Below are 19,941 nucleotides of genomic sequence, written 5' to 3' on the forward strand. Positions count from 1 at the left end.
AATAATTGGAGTAGGATACGCTTAATTTTGATCCAGGCAGTTGCTTGAGATGAAGCTGCTTTATTTTGCCCACTTTCATTAGGTTAAGTTTCATATTGTACAGAAAAATAAATAGCAGACCTTAGAAGAAACATCCGCTTAGGAAAAAAGTAAGATATCTGTTTATTAGTAGCACTGGAGGTTTTATTTGCTTTACCTATGCTTTTCTAATGCTTTGGTGGTATTAAATTATGGCTTGCACTAAGACACGAGAATTGAAAATAATATTGCACTTCTGACACTGCCCGTGAGGCGGCAAAGAGTAAAGCTGAAGAGGTGGGGGTTGGGGGGGGGGGGCAGTGACTGCTTTGACGTCAAAGACGAAATACCTACATTTTAAGACTCGACAGAGAAAGGAAATGTTCGGTGAATATATATATATGAAAGGGTTAAGCATTTGTAAAGAAAATAATACAATTTTGTCAATTAGGTTCCAACTTTCCAGATATTGCGCAACGTGCAAGATTTTGATAACAGCGCTTATTTGGTGGGGATTTGTGAACTACGAAATTACACTAGACGTAAAAAAAGCAGAGTCCTGCAAAGATATTCAGAGCTGAGCAACAGAACTGGAGTGCTAGTTGTTCAAACGTCTTCAGGTGGTGCAGCGCAAAGGCGCGTGGCATAGACGAGAGAAGGTGGCAAACGCAGCGCTTAACTGACAACACACGTTTATTCAGGACGCCATCGCTCGTACATCATTCGTACATTGGCCAGACCAGCTTCTGTCAAAAAGACAAGCTTAGGAAGCATAGCACGAATGTTAAGGATGATGCCCGTAACATAGGAATTCACTGCGACGACTGCTCTTATCATTCATTGTTAAACAAAGAAAGCCCTACTGTCAATACCTACCAATATACTCTAACAATAGTGGAAATTGAAGCATCAGAAATTATGAAGCTCGGTCCGAAATGTATCCGCACACCGTACGTTGCCATATCGGAGAAAGAGCAAAACTATCCACTATCTTGTTAATCGTCAGACTTGGCGAAAAATTGCATCTCAGAGTAATATATGAGTCAACCTTCCTGCTACGAGTGTGTATTTCCTGTATTTCTACGGTGCCAGGGTATGCAGCAATGGCGTCCTGAATAAACTTATGCTGGCAATTCAGCGCTGTGTTTGTCTTCTCTCGTCAAGGGCACGTGCCGTTGCGCTGCACCACTTGAAGATATTCAAAGCGCCAAGTGTTCTGCAAAGTGCGCAACTACGTTTCCATGGACAGAATCTATGATTACAGGTCAGCCCTGATAGACGAACTCTCTTGATGCATTCTGCTGTTGGCTGCCTGTTTCAAAGAGCTTTTGGTGTTATCACACCGTTCGTAATCACTTGCGTCTTCCTTGCGTTATTTCTAACACCACTTTCTTAACTTCACCACAATACCCTCAGTTCTTGCGGGCCTGTTCCATTGCAGAGATATGAATGATGTAAGCATGAGTATGCCATGAATCCAGATTTCCCATTTAAAATGCGACTGATCGCCCAAGTACGTTAGCTGTAAGCTTTTGATATCGACCGTGCTAACGCTTCTTGAGCGAGCATTGCCGCAAACGTGCTGATAACGTGCCGGTGGGGAAACTGCCCGGGGGAACTGCTAATGTGTACTGATACGGGGCATTGTGAATCGCATTTCGCTAGTGTTCTTTCGTGCAATGCTCGTTGAAAAAGTTACTAAAATAGCAGTTTGCTTTCTTATTCGCCGATGACACAGAGGACAGTCAAAAGCGTTAGAAGGAAGAATAGAAAACTTTCCCTGCCACACTCAGTTCTTTATAAAACCATATTTGAAGAGAACAGCCTTGAGGCTATATCTCTATCAATTAGCGACATATGAAGCTTGCCACCTAAGTACCTATATGGGAAATGCCCGGTGTCTGTATATTCCATAATTCGTTGAAAGCATCACTTCGCGGTGCTCATAATCGCGACGCAAGAGAAGGTAAAGATCACAGAAAAAACACCGCACTCCTTAGGTTCTCAGAATTAAGAAGCAAAAGAGTTTCAAGAGCTTACATCATTAAAAGTTTACGCTCCTGTAGCTTCACAATATCAACATTCATTCCACCTTTTTCTCTCTCTTGAGGCAAACGACCCTTTCAAGAACGTGTTGTATTCCTTGCACCGGTTACAGGATGTGTTTATACTACGAGCGTAAAACAAGGACATGAGAGTGAATACCAAGAGTGACCGCGTGTTATTATTTACTGTTGCTTGCGCGTTGTTTAACTGTTGGTGGCTCTTCAAGGTCTCTCCAAATCTTCGCTTTATGGTGCCGCACCACTCCAGTGGGTCTGGAGAGCAAACAGCTTAATTCTGTCGTATTTTTATTGACTCTGCGCCGGGACTGGTTTTGCACCATCATGACCAAGTTCGAGACCAAGACCAAGTTCGTCTTACGCGCACAGCGCCCAGTATGGAAATATTACTATTTGTTTAAATTTTCTTTTCTATATTTAGAACCATGTTCTTACAGCTGTGCCGTGAGAGACGCACAGGTGCCGGTGGAAATTCTCTGACAGTAAAAAATAGGGGAAAAAGGCCTAATGGTTTTATAGTCGAAGCTTGCAGCCATAGCAAGAAACTGGTGCTTTCTCCCTCCTGCGTGCTCTGCGTAATGCGCCCCTCACTACCATGCTACCATTGCAGACAGGGAGAGGAATCATCTTCACCGTGGCTTCAATATTAGGCGAACTTATGTAGGCAACAGTAGACCGTTCCTGGGAATCGTGCTTAATAATAACAGCATCGCACAAAGGCAGATGCTATCCTTTGCTGACCTCAATGCGTTAGACCGATTCTCACAAAACGTTTGTAAATGCATTTAATTGATTATATATATATATATATATATATATATATATCTAGAGAGAGAGAGAGGTAAAAACTAAAGCTGGTGCATGACCGCATATTGTACGGAAGTTGAAGAAAAGTTGGAAGGTAGTTAATAAATAATTATAATATACGTAGCTGTGATGCAGACAAGCGATTCAATTGGAATATCATCTGCATTCCGTACCCAAGCTGTTAAGATCGTACAGATTGTGAATGGTCACTGTAGCGTGAAGCTTAACGTTATTTAAAATTGTGTGTAATGCTTATACTTTTGCAAAGAAAAGCTGCTTTCTCTTTTTCATTAATCCGAGAGCTGCGCACCGCTACAAGAAAAGCGATACGCCGAACACAGCGCTCAAGGTTTGTCCAGCTCTTATTAAAATTACAGGAGCTCTGAAAAAAATCCTGAAGCTGGAAAAATAGGAATAAGAACACAGCTACATGCTTCACTTCAAACCTACTCGGATAGCCAGGTAGGTTTCACAAAATAAAAATAAAGGGAAAGAATAAAGAGCGCCTTATAAGCTTTGGCTGCAATGGGAATAGTTTTCTATATCAACAGAGCAAAAAAAATGTATAAATGAAATTATGAGAGTAGATATATCACCGTCATTTGTTATTTTTGTAATATTATTTTTACTAAAGTCTTAAACTAACTGATATACTCGTATATAAAAACTCCTTAAAAGCAGCCCGTATCACTCTTCAGAAAATTCAATAAAACATTTCTAGATTTTTCAAAGAGCTGGTTAGGGAAAGAAATGCAACAAATGAATATATGCTGCAATTGTTATTGGTCACTTCTTTGTTTAGCTGCTTGGAGAGAAATTGCAAAACAAAACTGTAAAACTTTGGAACAGTCGCTAGGTTTATAGAAGCGAAAACTTCACTACGGTAGGTAGAGCCGATCTTGCCGTGGGCGTCAATTTGGCCTTGATTTAACCTTCAAGAAGCTGGAGGAGAAAGTTTTTTCATGAGGTTCAGATGTCCACAGAAAAATATGGCAGATACATTGCATTTGATTTCCTATAAACCAAAACACAAAGCTACTGTGGTCTAGCCATTGAATTCAAAAGAACCACAGGATAGTGTGGCTATAAATATAGTAAGCTTTCATATGCCCGAAAAATTTGACCGCTTGTAGCGTAACCTTTTTGACTACCCTGGTATCGCACCAGAACGTCATGACATTGACCATTTGAACTTAGGGTCACCTTTGACCTTTGAATACTGGAGCTCAGGAGAGAGTGGAAGCGGGGGCAGAGCACGTGATTAATCACGTGTGTTACATCACGTTGAGTCATCGGGAAATGGAAACGGCCATAACGTTAATCAATTTGTATAAGAATGAGAAGCAACTTCCCTTCGACTATATCGCTACGCTTACCACGTAGTAGGGATGCTACTTAAATATGGCTACGAATTAGCTCTACTATGCGTAACAATGCGATAAAACTCTTGTCGAATATAACGTTTACCCTAAACCTCTGTTAATATTAGGGTGTATTATAACTCGGATGTATAACGAAAAGAATTTACTCTGCATGTTTTTTGTTTTTTTTCGAATATCATTCGACTTACTGCACAACCTTTTCAGGTTCTGTTCTGCATGCGCAAGAGCATTACGTTTTTTCTGGATGCTGGTGATTGGAGTCACGTGGCCATGAAGCCGTCAAACGACTTAAAAATGAAATGGTTTTATTATGGAACTTCCTCTCATAAAACAGGTAGAGCTCGGCAGCAGCGATGATAGCAAACATGCCCTCCAGTTGTCAGAGAGCAGAATACCTGCCCGACCTAGCTCAGTTTGACTCTTCCAAGCAGACACTGGCGCATATTGGCAAATGGCACTACGACATTCTAGGACAATTTGGGGAGCAGTTACGCGTGTCAACTATCATTCGAGATAAATCTCAGCGCATCAGCTGCCCTACAAAGAAACATAACTCCACCTTTCGGATCTTCATCCATTCTCATGAATTTTTTTAACATGTATATATAAATCTCAAACACTCTGGTGCCCAAATTTTTGCCGATGCCCCTGCGTGGCCAGGATCCATATGTTATTTGGTAAACAACAACAATAACAACCACATCAAACCCAGTGCAACGCCTTGCTGCAAGATACCTTAACAAAAATTCGGTAGCCGTTGTCTGTGTTCTGTAGGGGTTTACAACAGATAAAGAATTACACAAAAAGTTATATCCAAGAGCAGCGTTGTTTGCTTCGCTATCTAGGCTCCATGCTAAAGATTACCATTTTTACAAAACTATTTTAGGGCGTGCGCGAGTTCTGTGCGCGAGATCTATCATATTATATGAGATTTCGTGAACTGTGTTGTCGTCTAGCGTTCCTGTCCTGTGTAATCCCACACTTGAACACATGGAAAGGAATGCCAGATGACAGGAGGGATCGTTTAGCGTCCTAACTCACACAGGTGACAGCGTGATCAATACTGCGTTTTTCCTTTACTGTAAACCAATTATACGTAGCACTGCAAGAAACGCCGATAAGAGGCAAACAATGAGGAGCAAATTATTGGAGAGAAAGGCTTGACGTGGCAGCCGAATGACAATTTTATATTGAAACCGAAATAATGCATTCTCATTGACTCGTATAAGATTAAATTTTACGCACCTATAAAGTTGCGTAAAATCTAACCTTTTTTTATTTTAATCATTAAAATAGCACCAGAGATACAATAATGAGGGCCTTTCGAAACAAAAACAGAAAGGGCTAAAACATTGTACCGAGAACTTTACGAAGACAGCAGGTAGCAATGGTTGGTAGCTCACAAGGAATGTATAGTGCAAAATATCTGCTTTTGACAAGGCAGGGGAGAAAGAAGAGTAATAATGGCACACGTGCATCAATTTTTTCCCTCTGACATTTTCTGAGGCTCTATTTTTGCCTGTCGCTCTGATTTTCGCAATCCATCTGCATACCTAATTCTGTCCCCGTCTACTAGAGGCTCCTACGATGAGCCTTTAGTAAGCGCGTCCCTCACTCCCATGGGATCTGCTGCAGCTGACTAGCAGCTAAGTGTTCTTGCTTGCGCCCCCCCCCCCTCCCCCGGCACCTTAACAAGGTCCGCCTCCTGGAAAGCTGCAGGGCCAGACCCTCACAGCAGCCTGCTCAGTCTTTTTCTCTCCCAATTTTACTGAAAACAAAAGTGGAGGAGAAAAAGAAAGACCCAATAGTGAGGATCCTCAGAGAATATAGACGCAGAATCATTCCAAGCACACTTCAGATGCTTTATTTTGGTTGGCTTCTTTTGTTGTGGAGAACACCTTACCTTAAAAGGCTCAGCCTCTCTTGATGATGCCACGAAGTATGTCCTCGAATCTCCCCGACCGACGATCATCGGCTAATTGCCCGTTACTGGGAACGACGAAGGGGCGGTGCCGACCTGTCGCACGTGATGGTTCGGCAACCCCGCAACACGCGCCCGTGTCGTGTCAATGAACGAACCCCGGCGGCTAGCCACGCGCTGTTTGCCTTCTTTTCACCGACAGTTGAAGCTCTGTTGCGACCACCGAGAACAGAATTCGATTATTTCTAGAAACAGATCAAACTCTTCCCTATCACGCCGCCCTTCCCTTGCGACACAGTAAACAGTGTCAAAGGAAAGAGGGAAGTTATACTGCTGCAGAGATGGCACTAAGCTTGATGGCGGTAAGGCAATGTGAACGGACTTCAAATACATGTCGATGCCCCTTCACGGAAGAAATTCTTTGGCAGAGGTGTCGTGCCGTCTAGCGCTGCGCTCGCTTTGCCACAGCGATCGTGTAATCAGTAATTCTCATCCTTCTGTGCTGTTTAAACGATTACCCGCGATTCTCCAAAAATAGTTCGTGCTTTCGCAGAAACTCGCGGGTCCCGGTAGATGGCAGGAACTGCAACTTGCTAGGACGACCAGGCCGAACTACCAGTAGCATTGAATCATAATATTTCTACATTTACACGGAAATCCGGTGCCGGACAAGGTGAGGGCTAACGCCTCATCTCGACGAGGCCCTGGTTACGTGTACTGCATATTGGCTGGCCTGCAGGGTCATTGCCTTGACCGTATGAGGAAGCCGGTTTTTTTAGACTGCGATCACCTGCGAACAGTATAACCGGTACTGGGTACCGAGCGGGTATTTCATATTGCAGATGACATTCGAAATACGTAATACTCGATTTCTTCTCAAGAAGTGCGGCGACAATTTCTACGGCGTAATTTTGTTTTATAATTGACTGTAAAGTTTTAATGTTGGCTCAAAATTGGGAATAATAATTAGTCCCGTCGAAATATCTTCTAAAGAGGGAAAAACTTGTGTTTGTTGTAATTATGTACTAGAAATCTATAGACTATATATATCGTACCAATAGCTTACAAATACACTGGGACGCTGATGCGCTGTTATCGTTTTGCGCGCTGCACACGGCCCGTGTACATCACACCGGTTATCCTGGAAGTCCATCGAAAGGAACGGACGACAATGTAATCCCTACTCACCAAAACGATTGTTTGTAAGAAACCTTTTCTGTGAATAGTGCGTTAGAGAGGCGGTACTCTTTACTATATTGCTACGCATGCGAACAGATGACGCCGAGGTACTGTGGGAAAAAGGAAGATCTTACTTCAAAGTTTAATCCAGTGACAATGTCGGAGGCGTGTTCAAAAAAAGGCTTGATGCAGCGCTCAAGTTTAATGTTATTTCTCTTGTATAACTAAAATTGAACAGGAGTATGTAAGTGTTTGGTGGGCGAGGGGTTGAGATTGCCGCAAAAGTTTTCGTATATGTAATTATGAAGTCGGTAGCAGAAGTTTCCTCAAGTTAACGCCAAGGAGAAACACTGCTCATTTGGTGTAAATCGAATTACGGTTAGGGAATATGTGAGTGGAATTATAAGAAGAATTGGAAGGAGAGCGTTATAAAAAAAAATCTTTCGGGGTAAGCGGGGGAGGAGGGGGCTTCGGAAGGTATTTCTAGCCTGCTTTTGCCGCCCACATGCGCACTAATGACATGACAGTTTTCTTTCTCAGGGACAGTACGCGAAATATTAACTTTCAAGTGAAATTACTTTTCTACGCAGCGAACCTCAAAGGATCAACTTCATTATCGTTCCTTAGAATTACCTAATTCCTTCGGCAGTTTTTTTTTTCTTCCCCTTTGGTTCCTGTTTACCCCTATACACTTTAGAAGCACTTACACGCCACCAAAAGACGAATTGAAAGGCGAACTATGGAAACTTTTCCGAATCAAATGTTACGTTTATGACACGATTAGCATACTTAATAAGTGTGATTTTGATTCTCCAAACTTCAGTTCTTTTTCGGTTGCAATTAAATGAAAACACGGGCATATGTAAGCACAAATGAGTACAGAACGTTTGCGAATATATCGCATCTCTAAGCAGGTTTTGAAAACGACTGCTGTCACAGGAACTCATTTGCTTCAGTTCGAACTAGGTAAGACACTCAGCGTTTAAAAGCATTTTAATGATGTTCAATAAAATCAGAGGTCCGCGCCCTCATCTTCGTCACTCAATTGACCATCGTTCGCTAGAAAAGCCAGGAAAGTCGTGTATGAGTGGTTAATCATGATTGGAAAACGTTCGAAGTAAACGCGTAGCGATTTTATCGGTAAGTAACCTTTGTTTCAGGTGTTCTCACCTTTTTTCCTCAAGCACCTCCACCAGCCATCAATCTGTGCCACGGGGCATCTCTGCTTCCCTCTCCTCTTAACCACTCAGGTAGCTCTACTTGTGAATGGATCCTACCCGTCCTCGTTCCTTCTGTATTTAATCCACTTTTTTATCAATTACTGTTTTCTTGCTTTAGGCATTCGCTTTTAATGTAATGTCCATCTCTCACTGAAACAAATACCTTTTAATCATAAACACGAATTCAGGAAATTGCAGCCAAAAAACCAGCTTCACATCTAATTCGCGCACTCGGCTATCGCCGACGAGTAACCGGCCGGACTGCGCCCGGAATCCCGTTACGCTTCGGTGGTCATCGCTGGTTATCTGGCAAACCATGCTCTTAGCTAGGAGCTAGGATATAAGAACATTTAACAATCTAAATCGATTTCAACGAATTGACGCCATGTCTTGTACTAATTTAGCTGGAAGAGAAAGAGGAAGAGGTGCGTGGGGCAATTCTAGCCAAATCTCTCGGAACCCCGAAAAGCTGCTCACAGAACCCGAGTGTTCATCTGAATCCCTCTTGATATCTCCTGCCTACGTTGATGCATAGAAAATTCATTCAGCCCAAATAAAGCGCCGACGGCGGCTTTTCCGCCTGCACGCAGCAGATAAAAATAATCTCGCAGCGTAAATGCCATGTAGTACTAACAACGGTTAGCTCTCGAAATTGTGCAGTCGCTGTCCGGAGGCCTTGCGAAGAAGATGAATGACGGGCTGTTAGCCGAGGTGCATTCTATAACAATTCTGTGACAAAACAGCGCTCTCGTCACTGCAATGATGGACTTTCACAATGTTATGATTCATTTTTTTCCCTCGATAACGGCCCACGCTGGAACAGCCACGAGATTCGCAGATGCAATGAGGGACTGAGTGGGAAGTTGTGCAAAGAGGCAGTCATTGCCGCTTCATGCAAATATCTGGCTCCGATGAGAGAACTGAATTACGGAGCCCATGCATGCCGGCCGCACTACACTCTTTCTCCTTCCGGCGTAGGTGTGTGTGCACTTGGTTTTCGAGGGAAGCAGCACTGCCTTTCTGGCAAAAGGAATGAAAAATGAAGGGGCTTAAAGAGAAGCTGGAATGCGGAGGGTAGAGAATCGGCGATCGGTTGCACCAAAAGAATGCGCTCCAATAAATACAAGCATAGCCGGCTCTACATAGAGTCCGAATGCTCTGTTAATACTGCTGAATGCGACGGCTGCTGTTTCACTGGGGCTCTTTCAGAGTAAGCCTTAACACAGGAGTCCCCTAAGCAACGAGCTTGACGGCAGCCGAGAACAAGAAGCACCGCTGCTAGGGTATAAAAAGGAAAGAGTGTTAAAAGGCGGTAACCTATGTCATCCTGTGAATGGCAATGCTAAGTTCGATAAATCGTAAAGAGGGGGTCGTCTTCGCAGTATCTTTTAAATGCCGAACGGTGTTTTAAAATTCTCAGCTGTATTTCCATCTTGTTGACACATAGTGGGCGCCATAAAATTCTTAATATTTCACTCCCCAGCGTTACCTCTAAAAAAAGTGTGGACCAAAGAGACCGCTTTAATGCTTTATATATTTGTAGTACTTTGAGCAATCTGTAGTTTCTTCTCAGCTGAGGTCTACTAATTATGCAAATGCATTTTTACACGCAGCAAGAAATCTACCTATAATGCTGGAAATAGAACTGTGGTCACCTCCTCTCTATTTTTCTCAGTCGTTAGGACGTGCTCCATATTGTCACCTTCTAGGCCGCAATATACTGTGATATATCCGAATAATGTCTGATCCGGAGCTGCCCCACTGACTCCTCTGAAAAAAGCAACAATGCCGCTTGCGTGGAAAGGAGGCATCGCTTAACCCCGGATGGTTGTTTCACCGATATACTTCCGTTGTTCTCGGATCCTTGCGTGACACTTTCGCACGCCGCCTACATCAAGTACCGATTCCACAGACGCAAGCGGTGTAGCAACAGCGTTCTATTAATTTAATACAGTTTATCATAATTTATGTGTCGGGCTTATCAAACGCACATACCCTATTTATATCCTAGTCATTGGAATGAGTGGGGCTTTCTGTCAGCCTAATTAAGCGTGGCTCTATTTACGTAATATATTCCTTATTGTGTCGCAACAGTGTTGGATTCTTATGCCCGGCTCCGAGAAGCTTTGGTGGCATTATAAAAAATTTGGGAAAGTATATATTTGAGCGTACTAGTTTTAGGAACGCATGTGAGCACTGGTCAGTTCACATAAAGAAAAAAAAAGTATTATTGAAGGAGAAAACATGAAAAAACAGTGCACAGAACGGCTGAAGTATTCAGGACCACTGATGTTTTTTTTTGGAAACAATGAACTCCCTTGTAATAACCCTTAGCTATGGCCTCGCTTGGTGTATTTATTTTTGAATCCTGCGCAGCACTCGTGTCCTTTTTACTCACACTTGTGATGGTCCTTGCTCACCTGCTTCCCTTTAATGTACCCCGTCGACATGTAGATTCCATGCCTTTAAAAGTTATGTGCTGTGCAGATCCTCTATATGACTATGCTGCATATCCGTAACAACAAAACTAAGTACACGCATAGAGAAACAAAGGTATCCGTTAGGCCTGATTGAAAAGGCGGTACACAAGAGCAGGGAGGTTGTCTATTCCTTGGGGTAGGGTCAAGCGGCTCCTGGGGCCAGGGCCAGGATGTGGAGTTCGAAATGGGCCTGTACGAAATTTGTAGCCGCATATCTAACAACATTCTAGGCATTCGGAACTGAAGGACCACATCCGTTAAAGTTGAACTTCGCACCTTCAGACTCAGAGTTCCAGGCAAATCCATAGCTCCTCGCCGGAGGCTGTACAGCTCGCTGACCTTAGGATTACGGTCATCCTGTGAGCTGGTAGTGTCTCAAATAGGGCATAGAAGAGCCACATGCACGATCATTGGACCCCTGGGGCCATCACTGGAAGGACCTAGAAATCGGCTTTATTCTGATGGCTGTTAGACGCAGTACATTTTACTATACCAGTGTCCTCTACCCTATCAGAGTCCCCTACATTTCATTTTTACGTAGTGTTGGCAAATATCATGACAGAATAATTTAACCGATTACTGTTGCACTCTAGTCAAATCCTTCTAGCTTCCACTGGAATTCCTCGTTCACTTTATTGGCGATTTTATCAAAATACGGCGAGTTTATTTCAAACAGAACATTTTCGCATGCATTACCTTTGTCGACGTCGAAGGCACAACAGATGTGACAAAATTTGGCGAAAAAATGTGTCGTAATGATAACACCGTCGTTTTAAGTGCATTTTTCTCAAGTCTTTATAAAATGACGGAAACTTTAAAGGCGGGGCATCCGTTGAACATAGCTGGTTAAGAGGGAGATAAGTCAAGTAAGGCACTTGCTTCTTCCCAGCCACTGCAGCCATAGTAATGCAGCAAGAAAAGCTAATGAAAAAAAAAGGACCATGCAATTAAAAAAAGAAAGTACAAGATTCTGAGGTGTTTTCAGGTGTTCATAAGCTTGATCGATGTAACCACTATGAAAATATTGCATACGATGCTTATTTCGCAGCCTTCTCCCAAAGACGCGCAATCGAAAACACACATACTGCGATGAGAATGGAATCGGCCATGCGGGAATACAGATTCAGGCAAATTTTTAATCAACTGCTAATATGTTCGGTGCAAAGTGTATGCTGCTGCAGATGGATCAGCAGCTGTGCAACCAAAAAAAAAAGGAAAAAGAAGGAGCAAGTTCTTATGCTGCATTGTTCTTTCTCTGTTTAAAAAAAAAGAACACTAGTTTAACATGCGCAGAATTTTCTGTTCGAGCAAATTTCGCTGACATGTAAGTCAAATATCACTGAAAATTATTGTATTGAACAATAGAGTCAGTTGCTCTCTTTTTATTTGCGTCTTGATCAATGCACACTAGAAGTGATGTCATTGACGCCTTAATATAATCAAATAGTCTCCCTGCCTCGCAAATTGTCACCGAACAATACAGATGTTGCTCTACCATGGATGTTGCCCTACACGCTGCGCAATACGGGAATTTTTTATCTGTAATACTTTTGTGGACATCTGTGTCGTAGTTTCCACTGTAGTCCATTGCGCGCAAAAGTATTTTAAGCATCGAGTATTTGTTTCATTTTTTTTACGGGATTAGGGCGCAATAACAATAAAGTTATTTTTCGGCTAAATATATGCAGTGAGCTCCCGTTGCGACGAAGGCGTCTACAGTAACTTTAGTTATTAGGAAGACGAGGTTTGTATTTTAACACAATTTTGTGTTCCGGTACCTACTATAGAACACGCAGCTCAAGATATATTTTTTCAACTAAAACACCTGCATGCCGGCTCCCATAGCCGCACGGGAATTATTTCAGTAATTCAACGACTGGAAATATCCTAAACGTTCTTGAGATAGCTACGGAGACTATGTCCTGAAATAGCCTTAGTATAGCCATTAGTGTACCACAATGTTTATTTCATCTATACAAATGCGTTCTTAGTTCCACACTCCGCCGCTGGGGGGTGGTATTTAATATGGGTCGCATGTTAGAGTTAACTGATCTAAAACGATAATGAATATATAGGAAAAAAGACGAGAATGATAATAATTGCTACCACCCACATTAAAAGGGGACGCTACTAGGTTCCTACCATCCGTCCGTCCGTCCGTCCGTCCGTCCGTCCGTCCGTCCGTCCGTCCATCCATCCATCCATCCATCCATCCATCCATCCATCCATCCATCCATCCATCCATCCATCCATCCATCCATCCATCCATCCATCCATCCACCCACCCACCCACCCATCCATCCATCCATCCATCCATCCATCCATCCATCCATCCATCCATCCATCCAACCGTCCGTCCGTCCGTCCGTCCGTCCGTCCGTCCATCCATCCATCCATCCATCCATCCATCCATCCATCCATCCATCCATCCATCCACCCATCCACCCATCCATCCATCCATCCATCCATCCATCCATCCATCCATCCATCCATCCATCCATCCATCCATCCATCCATCCATCCATCCAGCCAGCCATCCATCCATCCATCCATCCATCCATCCATCCATCCATCCATCCATCCATCAGGATCATGAATATACTCAAGCGGTACGTATAGCGCATTTATTTCTCAAAGGAAAGTGGAAAATAGTCCCTTTGTATCAGAGACCATCATAACCCAAAGGCAAAGCCGGGGTGCCTTCATTGCTCTGAAGTTTCAAAGCCGAAACAACCTCTGACAACGGCGCCCTGTGCTGTAGCGGTCCCCTCCTTTTCTCCTGCAACCTCTTAATTAATTCTGCTTATTATTGCTGCTTCAAAAGGCGCACCGATTATTCCGTTCGCCTTGATGAGCGGTCTTACCCAAGAGACCTATCGTGCAGCTTCATTTCCTTTCTTCTGGTATCCCTGTTCAGTATACGTTCAAAATATGTTGACAAAGCTGGCTTGTTTATCTGCCTGCCCTCATTCGCGCGAGCGAATTTGTCGTTTTCATTGTTTTAAATCGTCTTTGATGTACAACGACCATTCACAATCTATCACTGTTTTCAAAAACTCGAATGTCTTTCTATAGCTAGGAATACTTTATTTAGCCCTAAATTATAGGCTTTTTTGCTATGTAGTACTTCCTACATTAGCAACCGCCTAAGATTTGCTTCCGTTTTTATGCATCATTTCTTTCATTTCCCTTGTTGTATTTGCTTTCTTCTTGCTTATGCCAACAATAGACCGTCGTCTTGCTCGCTCTCATACAGTAGCCTAGCGCCCCTCCTGTCACTAGCTCTCGAATGTACGCAGAATTCTATTTTCAATTCCGCCATATAATTTGGTGGAGTCCTGCCACGGCTTTCATTAAGGATAGCACCTAATTGTAAGGGCATTTATATGTCTGAATAAGGTACAGAAGATCGAAATATTTTTTTGGAAAATAATTTATGCTGAAGAAATAATAAAATTTAGAGTGCCATAATTGTTTATGCCCACGTGCTCTTTATTACGTGAAAAATAAGTAAATGTGCACCTAAAAGAAAGTCTCAAAATTGTCGCAGTGCTCGAGAAATAAAGACGAAGAGCTTTTGTATTTTCGTATAATTTCTTTTAAAGGCGACCTACACTCGGAAGGAAGAATGTTTTCTTCGGGCTATGGAACAAGATTCTCACAACGCTACTTCCACGAAAAATCAAAATAATAATAGTTTGAAACGCCAACTCCAAGATTTATTTGCAACTGCCATGGGTTGTAAAGAGCGCATACAATAGCAAAGACTGCCTTGATAGTTCCTACGATTACCTGACTTAACTCAAATGTGTAGGGCCCTGAAATGTGTTTTGCGGCAAGGGTCATAGAAACGTAGTTCCTCGGATATACTAGGCATCTTTCCAATTATAAACTATTTTGCGCTTATAGCCCACCTGAAAGGATGACTCTTTTCCACCGCCGGCCATAATATGTTCTACTTCTCTTTTCGTGCCATTTTATCTGCATAAACAACTTATTAAACTAGGTGTAAACACATAATCTCTGCTTTCCTTATTACAAAGTTGTTTTAAGCGGTCGGCAAATATTTCGTTGTCAAAATATGCCACGTCTTGGCGCCGCTGTGGAGATAAAGTAGTCGTTTCAGGTGCCTACCCACCAGCTAGCGCAAGCAAAAACAAAGAGCAGCAACTTCGCTCAGCAATGTTTCCATTGTCTCGATGTTGCAGGGGCATGCTTCTTGTCTCGTATGTGGTGGCAGCACTCCGCGGCGTATACGGTTACTGCCTAAATGTAGGCTTGGAGCCAGCCTCTAAGCGAAAGCACTGGCTGAAAAGTTTCCATGAAAGACGAAACCAGGTTGCTTAATGATGATACATAAAAGGGCTTCTGAACTTTCGTGGTACTTTCAAAGGCTGGTAGCATGCTAGCAATTTGCTCTTTAATGACTCTCCCTAAAATTCAGCTTGCATAGTTTTATATGAATGGCGTTTTTGGTGTCATCATCAACAAAGCTCCATCACTGACCGGTTTACTCATGAAGGGGAGAAGCGAAGTGCGCTAGCTTAAAAAGTGTGTAAATTGTCTCAGGTGTTGTGCGACGGTGTCTAACGGCGTGATACTCACTACATGATGGTAGATTATTTTGCTTTCTTTATTGGAGGTGCAGAGAAATTTTAGCGTATATAGACCGGGAGCGATGACATAGACTTGTTCAACAAGTCGTCGATGCTTCATCAAGCAGCTTATGAGATTGTTACGTGGTGGCGAAAACTGATTGTATGCTCAGTAAGTGCGCCCGAGTATCCCTGGACTAACATCCCCGGTGAAAAAGGACGAGGCTTGGGCAAGGCGGTTAACAGTCAAGTGTTTCAGGTTGGCTACCCTGCCTGCTCGTGTAATGTGGAAAAGCTCATGCAAGTAGAAGCAAAAGAAAAAAATGCGGTCTGAAAATCAAAAACCGCTGCAGCAGTGTCTTCAGCACTGTGAGGGCTGCCGCACTCTGTGGCCTCAGCAGAACACAGCGTCCGCTTTTCGACGCCAGACAAATCACATATGCACAGTGAAGGATGCTCCACGATGAAGCAGTGCTGCTCTAGTCATAGGGTGTTAGTCTGGGGACAGCATCACACCTTTAAAAGTGTAAAAAGGTTTAGTGTGTTGTCTCTCTTTTTTTTTCTGGTTTCCTTTAGCGCATTTATTATTTTCATTTTTTTGCCTTGCATGGGGACGTAATATCACCTACGCATGCCCTCATATGTGCATTCTATTTTGCATGTGTGTGGCCGTCACTATCAACTAATAATTGTTTCATGAATATTTTATGTATCGCAGTGCACCACAGTACAGGCAGAACTGTTGTTTGTGGGAACGCAAAGTGTTTAGTAGCTACAAATCTATCAAATAAAATAGTGGATGTACTCAGAACAATTGTGACCGCCATCCCTTCCTTAAAATAAAGTGGCATCGCGCAGAACAGCTTCGCCTTTGCATTTTTACGCCATGAAAATGGGCCTCCCTCGGCTGGGATTCAGTCCAGCAGCTGTTTCTTCTTTAAAATATTATTCTTGCTGCCTGATAGCGAGTTGGCCTGACGTTCCAAATTCGGTTTTTGTGCTTACTGCTGCGTAGAAGTGTTATGTGTGCCTTACAGCATCTGATGCTACACGTCATTATAATTTCGTCTAACGATTGCAGGCGCACTGCGTTAGAGGGCACTTCGTTAAGGGATTACCATCTACCGTCACTGCACCATATGACAGCTGATTGAATAAGCTCTATCCTTCGATATATTCCCAGAATTGTTTGTTATAATTAGAGGTACCTCTGGAACTGCCTTTCAAAAAAACTGAGATTATCAAATATTAATGCCCCTCTCATGAAAACGCTACTACTGTTGCATTGTTAGGAAATGTTAACATTCGTCCACATTTTTTCTGGACCTAATTTTGTTGTCAGTTGCATCAACCCCCTGTTAGATATGGCCATACAACTCACCGATACTTCGTACGCTCATGGACTAATGATATGCAAGCAAATTAATTTGGTGGTAACAGAAAGTTTAAAGTAAAACGTTATTAGACGTACCCTTCGGTTACAGACTAGATCCCCGTTTCCTGCTTCAAGTACATACACTGAAGTGGTATACAATGCATGCCTAGTACTTTGAAGGTAATGATTTTTGGTATGGCCACTAGAGGCACTATCCACTGACGAATCACATAGAGTGCGAAAAGAAAACTTTTTCTCTTTATAATATTTTTTATCCTGCTTATAAATGCATCTCATTTCCACGTTATTAATTTTTAAATTTTTCCGTCGGCTCTATGCACTAAGGATTTACATATTTTGTTGGCACTCTATTACGGCTTTTCACTGAGTCCAAAGCAATGGAAATGCCAACTGCCAATGCATTTCAGCGCCAGTGAGGGCAATGGTTCTTTTTCGGTCTTGTTCATTCCTGATCGCAGTTAGAGCTTTTCCTTCCTCTGTTGGGTTCCTAGAAACAACGTTTTTGCATAATTTGTGGTGTCCATGATGTTCCACTTTACCACTGCTGCCTGTCGGCTCTTCACTTCAAGCCCAATGCGACTTTAGATGGCCTCTTATGCACTACTTATAATGATACCATGATGCTAACAAAGAACTTATAATGTTAATATCATAATTACCCAATGGTTTACCAGTAGAATGTAACGTGCACCATGAATACGAATAGTGACTGATCGAGGTAACGCTCAGTGTAATACCCCTGCCACAGGAGCAAATTTAATGTCATCCGTATCGAATGACATTAGCATCTAATATCCCTATTCCCCTGCTAGACGAGGAAATGTCATTAGGTTCGAATGAAATTCTTTACTGAATGAGTTTGGGGAACTCATTCTCATTCGATCGCGAACCGAATGTGTACTCGTGACGCCAGATGCGCAACAGAAACAAGTAAGATAATCGACAACATAATCTGCGCACAGTGAAATTTGAAAAAATGTATTTCTAGAGTTTTGTTTTAAAACCTTTTAATTGAGGTGTAAAATTATTCGCGCTGAAGACTCTCGCCGAACGGCATTACTCTCGGTTACAGCAGCTGTCGAGTCATGGCAACGACTCTCGAATGCTCACGAATATTTTAGGCTCTGTGTTCCTTGGTGGCCTCCTCTAACCATTTTTTTATCTCGGAACTATTTAAAGTTGTGGCTGAACACCTCATAGTTTGGACGTCAATTGCATGCTCTTCTTGTCTCCGTGCGTCTCCGCACCGTTTATCCTCGTTCCGCTGTGTTCAGCCATATTGTATGTTTACATCTATCGAATTGGGGGGTTTTGTGGGTGACTCGGTACTTGATTCTGATTTATATGGCTAAAGCGCTACAGCACAGCCAAAAGTAATGTTTTTCACTTGAATTATCGTACAGAAATGTTTCATCAGCTTTAAAATGTTATACGATTTCAAACGCGTTTTATGCGTACGGATATTCATTAGGCGCAGTATTTTTTATAGCTGACAGTAATTGCCACCATTTGCGAATGATATTACTGCGTAGCACTGAAACAAACCGAATGATATTCTATGCATCGAATGACAATCGATTCGAATGACGTTAAATCTGCTAGCGAGAGAGAGGTCTTACCCTCGTTCGCGCGTTCCACATGCCACGTCCTTGTGACATGGCAAAATGGACGAGGAATAATAAGCGTAATGCTCGTAAACATTTTCACTTTGATACATGTATTGAGGACTAGTGAACAAGTTATATTTCGTACTCGAAGCATAATTTGTACTATTCTGTTAAGTCTATAGATAAACTGAGTTGTGCTTCGTAGGTAACCTATTTCCAACCATGATCGCCGAGCCGACATGAAAAACAGTGGCCCATTGAATAGTTAGTAAAGATTATACAGCTGTGCATGTTAACAGCTACGTGGGCTCAATTACAATTTAATTTGAAAGAATGGAGGTACCTGTTTCTGGAAACTTGAGTAAACAAAAAACAAAATCTGGATCTTCAAAATATCTTTAATTAAAGCAAGAAATTATGTATCCGCGGTTTTGCATAATTTCCTACCAAGCTGAAATTCAAGCGCCGCAGACATATTGAGCAGCGGAGAGTGCGTTGCTTTACGTTTTGCAAATCCATTTTGGTGCCACGGTACGCGAGTTTTACAAAAAACAGCAGCTTTTTTAAACACCTCTAGCTCTGTTCAGTAATTGAAAGTCGGGTTGTAATTTTATACTTCTTGGCCTATGAAACAGTGTTCTAACGCTCCGGACGATGGTGTCCATTTCTTGAATCTCGACGTCATTTGCTGACCAGCTGTTGCAGCATGCAATATATTGAGAATAATCATAAAATCAACCGAGAGCTCGTAACTGGTGACTTTGCCCTGCGCGATGAGCTAAACAAGTATAAAACGCAAAAATAAAAATTATGCCCTCTTAACTGGACGTCGAAATTATATGGCATGATGGACACAGCTGTTACCTTTTTTCTTTTATCACCGGTCATGGAATGGAAGCTATTAAAGAGAAGGAACGCGGTTCAGATTTTTAAATAATGTCTTCAGGATATATATATATATATATATATATATATATATATATATATATATATATATATATATATATATATATATATTCATCTCAATTTGTTTTTACAACCACTAAAGCTTCAATTTTAGGAGTCAAAAATATTGCTTGCGAAACTGACCATTCTGATTACACTTTATTTCCTGCTTCAGATTAAGAATCCAAAGCATAATCCTTTCCATTCATCACCTGACTAGCATGTGGCGTAACTAGTCAAAGTTTCCAAATAGAAAAAAATATGGTGATATATTTTTATTTGAAATATTAGTGAACTTATGTAGATGTCTTTGAATTCCTGAAATCAG

The 19,941-nt window shown here is 42.2% G+C and overlaps 1 long non-coding RNA gene across 2 annotated transcripts in view; it reads right to left on the reverse strand.

Annotated features, from left to right (window-relative positions):
- The window catches only part of LOC146195382 (uncharacterized), a 35,250-nt gene extending 17,980 nt beyond the window's left edge, over positions 1 to 17,270 (reverse strand). For both annotated transcript variants that reach the window (XR_014705556.1, XR_014705555.1), the window contains exons 1-2: positions 17,137 to 17,270; positions 11,767 to 11,912 (exon numbers count right to left, since the gene is read on the reverse strand). This is a non-coding gene — a long non-coding RNA (uncharacterized LOC146195382). The remainder of the gene's footprint in view (positions 1 to 11,766; positions 11,913 to 17,136) is intronic.
- Between the last annotated feature and the right edge of the window lie 2,671 nt (positions 17,271 to 19,941).

This window comes from Amblyomma maculatum, chromosome 3, assembly GCF_055883805.1.
Source record: "Amblyomma maculatum isolate TAMU_Amacu chromosome 3, ASM5588380v1, whole genome shotgun sequence".
In the NCBI taxonomy this organism is placed as follows: Eukaryota; Metazoa; Arthropoda; class Arachnida; order Ixodida; family Ixodidae; genus Amblyomma; species Amblyomma maculatum.